This window comes from Habropoda laboriosa, unplaced genomic scaffold (genome assembly GCF_001263275.1).
Source record: "Habropoda laboriosa isolate 0110345459 unplaced genomic scaffold, ASM126327v1 scaffold718, whole genome shotgun sequence".
NCBI lineage: Eukaryota > Metazoa > Arthropoda > Insecta > Hymenoptera > Apidae > Habropoda > Habropoda laboriosa.
The window spans coordinates 613746-620268 of NW_017100942.1; the positions used below are offsets into that span (position 1 = coordinate 613746).

The 6523-nt window shown below is 35.0% G+C and overlaps 1 protein-coding gene across 1 annotated transcript in view; it reads right to left on the bottom strand.

The window, feature by feature from the left end:
* Positions 1-6523, bottom strand: part of LOC108577639 (protein neuralized) — a 145940-nt gene that overhangs the window by 76441 nt on the left and 62976 nt on the right. The gene's annotated exons all lie outside the window — the stretch shown is intronic.

The window sequence follows — 6523 nt, forward strand, 5'->3', positions numbered from 1 at the left end:
TAATTTAAAGAATCCCCAAAATATTAATAATGAAAAGTTTCAAGAATCCCCAAAATATTAAAATTGAACAACTTTAAATATCCCAAAAATATGAAAATTCAAAGTTATAAAATTGTTTGACGCACAAAAGTGACCACAAAATAATTCAGAGTGCATACATATATTTTAGAAACTTTGTCTAGCAAATGTAATTTCAATCACACGATAACTTTCTACAGGAATACAACGGGTGTCCTAATACTCCTGAAGAGCAATGTAGATGGTGGCAATAAATCTGGGAGATCTGAGAGTATAGGAGAAAACAAGAGTGGATGTAATAAACGAAAATCGAGTTACAGTAGAGGTACAGGTAAGTAAATAAGACGGTATGGTGTACGTAACACGCAGGAAACCGCATTGCAGTCGGTGGGAGTCCTTGTATCCTTGGAGCAAGGAGGAAACTCAATTTACGAGCCACTCAGTGGCTGGATAGAGACGCGCCGTCTCGATGCGTGCAGCTTCCAACGGCGACGTGAAACGACATTAAGGACGGAAATTAGATCGAAAGGAACGGTGGATCGATCCGTGTCAGGAATTACCTATTCGAAATCGATACATCGAACGACGCGCGTTCGTCGCGCTCGCGCGGCTCAAGGTCGCAGAAACGTGCCTCAAGGTTGACGTGCTTGAACGGTACCGATGGTTATCGATATGGAACCCGATGGTACATTCAACATGGCGGATCAGGAAGAAGTTGTGGAATTTTGTTGGTATAATTTTTGAAATTTTTTTCACTAATTGAAAGAATTAAAAATTAAAATATATTATAATTTTTCGCATTACTATCAAAATTAAAATTATTTCCAATGAAATTTCTTCGAATACAATGTTCAAAATTTTAAATTATTCTTAAAATCGAAATATATCACAACTTATTAACATAGTTTTTAAAATTAAAAATGTACAGTTTTCTTTCTCCATCTGCTTTTTTTTTTAGAATTGGTAAGTAGGACAAGTTTTACTGTTTCGTTTTTTTCTAATGTAACGAAAAGAGGTCGTGGCCGTAGGGTTATTGATTTTGAACAAGTGTTCCAGTGAATCTGGGACAAGTACATCTGGAAACTTGAAATATCGTATGATCAATGGTTCTTTGTATAATTATTCATGTTAGATGAAAAGTCTACGGGTATTCGCTGAATTAAGTGGTGGTTTGCTTATCTCGCAGGATAATATTCAGTGTACGTAGCATACACAGGGTGATTCTCGTTACAAGAACAAGCTATAGTTAAAAGAAAAGTCGCAAAAACATATTGTCATCTCACATCAATTTTTCACTTCTTTTCAAAAATGAAACTATACCTTTTTCAGGGAAATCAATTCTTCTTAAAATTATTTAAGTACGACAACAACAAAAAATTGAAAATTCCTGTTTCCACACACCACAAAATTGTCCTCTACAATTTTTTCCCCATTTCACTCATAAAAAATTGCCCAACTGAACAAATTCACCCTCTGTAAAAATAAATAATAAATTACCTAAATTAAATAATCGATATACATTAATCTCATACGATATTATTTAATTTATACAATAACTTAAATAATAACAACCACAACGAACTATTCAATTCCCTAAGCACTCTGTAACATAAATATCTGCGAACTCTCTGTAACAATCGCCCAAAGTTTTCACCAATTTATTATCATCACACACGACAGACACATTTTTCAACACAGTCTCGCCTTATTTACTCCGTTACAACTTACGTAAACACGTAACCCGCGTAATTACATAACAATGCAATTTGTTTACACGGCCCCGATTTCACAGCAACAGGTTAAACCGAAAAGGTCCGACGTAGGGGAACGGTTGTACGAGGTCATCGTTTATATCGAAGGAGACATTTTTAGACCGTGATTACCAAAGGGGAGGGTTTGGCCATCCCCCTTCCCTCCGACAGCCGCTATCAACACGCGACCACCACAGCTTTTCACCCCTATTCGATTTCATGGTGGCGTCGCTTCACAAGATGCCCACTGATCCTTAAACCCTGCCTTCCGCCCCTTCGTGTTTCAAGAATGGAAAAAGAAAAACAGGTTAAGCGGGCAAGATGCGTGTCCAATATTATTATTATTATGCACTCCGCTACGATTTACGGCGAGATAACAGCGTGAAATCGCATGAATATTCGGCAAAGATCTTTATTCTAATTTGTCCATTGTCTCATTTCCCTTTACGGTTTTCACGACGCGCCCCGTGAATTTCTTCCCAGAAGTACCATTAATTTTCGCAGATTCTGCGATTAATCGAGAAGTGAATAAATGAGAGAGCGTGCAGAATTTTAATTAAGGGGTATCAAAATATTTTTTTAACTTTTTCAATCGTAAAGAAAGAGACAAGGACCTTCGTGGATTTTAGGATTAACCGAGAAGTTGATGTTGAGAGTGGAATTTGAATGCTTCGGGTGTAACTAATTTTCACTGAAAAAGAGAATATACGTGTTTGATAATTATAAGTAAAATTTTTAAATATTATTGCCCAAGGGATGCAATATTATTGTAAAATTATTAAGCAGTAATGTTACAATAATTGCACTTATATTGTTTCATTCACAAAAATTTAAAATTCAAAGCTTTAAATGTCTAAATATTAGAAAAATATCCTTTGACTGGTATTTTTTCTAAATCTCTTTTCCCACACACTTTGAAACCAATTTCGTTAAAAAGTGAAAAAATTGTTAATTTCTGGTGTGTCAAATTGAAAGAAATTTTCAGCTTTAAAGGGTTAATGGTTGACGTTAGTTATGTAATTCGCCGCTGATTGCAAAAGAGGACTAAAGGCGGAGAGGAGTAGGAAGCGGGCCAGAGTCAGGTTCTCCGAGGATGGGAAATATGCTCACAGCAGCGTAGCTGCGGCTTCCTTTCGCACATCCTTCTCATCCGGACCGGTGTTCCTCTTGCGTAACGATCGTACGCCAACTAACGGAAACCGTTTGTCCGGTCCACGTCGAACTTACTTTCGATCGTTTGATCACCGTCCAGCGGGACTCACTTCCTGTCCGGAACGCTCTGATTATTCGTGCTTTTACTCCAATGCTCCCACCATTTTCCTTTTTACTTCTATTCACTAGCGTTACGTGGATGTCGATTTGAAATGCCGAAGAACGAAAACTATGATCTGTGGAATTTCATCGATTTTCTGAAAATCTAACTTTTCATTTTCTCAGCGAAAAGGTAATCGGAAATTTTGATAAATTTTCCAAACAACGAAATCTAATTTTTCGTTTTCTCAGGGAAAAGGTATGCAATCGTACATTTTTATAATTTTCAAGTTTGTGGAAGGAAATGTTGAAATTCTACACGAGTGTAACGGGTTAATGTTAAAGTAAATGAATTTATTTTCTATCGTGGCTCACGGAAATATTTATTTGGTAAATCGAGAATGTTAAACGAGTAAAAGTGAGTTACTAATACCTTCCACGATAAAATGCACATATTTTGCCAATGCAAAAGTATTTTACCCAATGCAAGAATTAAAAACTACAAACCTACGAATCACGGGAGAACGTCAACTTTCGAAACCTCGCTGTTAAAATTAAAATGAAATACATCGGTTAAAGAATCGGCTAAAAATGAAAAATTGCAATCGTACGAATCACGAAAGAATTTCAACTTTTGAAATCTCGCTGTTAAAATTAAAATGAAATTGCAATCGTACGAATCACGAAAGAATTTCAACTTTTGAAATCTCGCTATTAAAAATGAAATTAAGATTAAAATGAAATACATCGGGTGAAGTATCGGCTAAAAAGTAAAAATCACAATTCTCCGAGTCAGAAGAATTTCAACTTTCGAAACCTCGCTGTCAAACACAAGATAAAGACTAAAAATTCTCCGACGCATCGTGAATTTCTCGATTAATCCTGAAATCACATTGGAGGTGTGAATCAGAAAGAAGGGAAAAAAAAAAACGCTATTTTCTGCCCTACATTGGAACGCAAGTTGGCGTAAATCAATTAAAAGTCCATTTTCCCAATGAGCAAGGTTGTTCCATAGAACTGGAGCCTCGTTACAACGACAGACTCGTTAATCGGTAGACGGTAATTAGAATACAGTGGCTGCTTAAGAGCTAATGCCTGTGCAAAGAAATTACGGAATAATTACGTGAAATCGCGGCACCAGCGGGGCTCTGGTAATTTCGTTCGAGCCAGCTGTTTTTCCCGTGGCCGGCCATTATTATATTTCCAGCATACTTACGCACGTTCAAGAGGACGCATTATTCTGGTGCACGTGAACGTGGGTTACACGCGTGCCCATTAACTGTACGCGACCCAACAGAATATTCACTCGTGAATTTTCATATTTTTCCATCTAACCTCTCCACGTGTGTCAGTTCACCTCATCAATCGCATTTTTTGTTCGAGATAGGTATGCTTGAATATACACGAGTCACGGGGATAGAGAAGTTCGAATGGAAATCGAAGCAAAATTTGTAGTACGTACTCTCGACAGAGATTATTATTATTACTAAGAATTATTGTAACACGAGTGCAAAATTTGGATACAAATTTTTGCTTAATTTTTTTTAAGTGTAAGTTCATTACTGGTTTTAATCTCAAATATTCTGAATAGTGTGAAATTTATTTCTATACTTTTAGGAAATAATTTTGTTAAATTGATCATTTTTGGAGTATCAGGTTGAGAAGAACTTAGCGTTAAAGGGTTAAATCACAAACAGAGCATTTCCTTAGGAATCTTAGGAACTTTCTTTAGTATATTTTTGCAAGGTTTTTATTTTCAACGTAAAATTTATATAAAACTTAGTTTTTAAATAAAAATTGACTTAAATTCTGAGCAAAGCTGGTCGTTTATGGAAAATTTACTTTCTACTCTTTCCTGACAAGTTTCATATTCTACTCTTCTATATTCAGAGCATTTCCTCGGGAATTTTAGGAGCTTTTTTCGTATATTTTTGCAAAATTTATTTGAAAACCCATTTCCTGAATAAAAATTGATTTAAATTCTGAGCTGAGCTGGTCGTTTATGCAAAATTTATTTTCTATTCTTTCCGGACAAGCTTCAGATTCTACTCATTTTTTTCTACCATTCTATATTCACTCTGGACTCATTCCGTGGCACGGTGAAATTAGTGGAAAATTCAGCGAAGAAAGTGCATGGCCGAGAAGGGACCCACGATTACCTACTTTCCGTCAAGTGCAGAAGCATGCACGAATAAGCGAACGTCAATTACGAAAGGGTTGTTCCTCTTTTCCTTTTTTCTTCGATAGGGAACTACTGTTTGAATTATGCTTCCCATTGTTTTCTCCGTCTCTGGAGGTGTGCGTGAAATGCACAGGATGCGTCTAAAGATGCATGACATCCTGCATCGGGAATGTAAACAGGAACGAAAGCGAAATCAATCGATTCGTTGTACCTGTGATCTAATGTGGTGATCAATTTTCCGAAATTATTTCATAAATTCGCAATCTAAATTAGCAGAATTTCATTTTACTTTCACAATTAACCAAATCGACGAATTAACGAATTTTAAATTAATCTCGATTTTATCGGTGTGTTCGGAAACGACGTGAATGAATTTTAAGTTAATTTCAATTTTATCGGTGAGATTAGAAACGATGTAAATGAAATTTTTTTTTTTTGGAAATTGAGTTATGTATTGATTCATGTTGTTCACGTTTAAATAGATCAAAGGAGTGCAGAAATAGGACAAATCATTTTATAGGCACATGAGAAAATGAGGGTAATGATCTACAAAATGAGAGCAGAAACAACACAAGTATTTCATTTAAGATGATTAAGTACTTGATTTATGCGTGTTTTTGTGAATTTGTATTAAAATAAAATCATACCGATTAAGGTTTTCTTCATATTATTTAACATCGTATTAAACGAGTTGAAATTAAAATAGAAATATGATAAAAATATTGTACATTAATTTCTGGAAGGAAAAATAGTTCCTCTTTGTACCTAAAACGTTAGTTAAGAGTGATTTATGTCGTGTCTCACGTGAAGAATTCAATTGTTAAAAATAGTAGATTAGTACAATGCTTGCGTAACTGTTCTGTCGAATGAATGGTTAATAAAATGATAATTTATTCACAGTTTGCAAGGAAATTACATACTATTCCGCGAAAATATGCATTATTCGAGTGAAACGTTACTTTTGTTCACAGGTTCGATATTTTCTTAATGAAACCTTCGTTCCATTCAATTCACCATGCAAAACATCGCGTGGAGATTCCACTGAAAGAGCATTATTAACAAATTTCACCGTACTTATTTATTGTACATTGAAGAAGGTATTTCTGGATTGCATGGAAGATTGAAAAGATCAATTCAGATGTATATTTAGAGTTGAGAATTATGAATTAAACAGTGTTAATCCTTCAATTTATTCAATAAACGAGTATGAAAGAGACTTCCTGGGAATTATAAAATATTTATCGATAAATTTGCACTGTGAAATACATGTACACTATTTCTTCAGCTTTAAAAATTTCCAATTTTACAAATTTAGAAATTA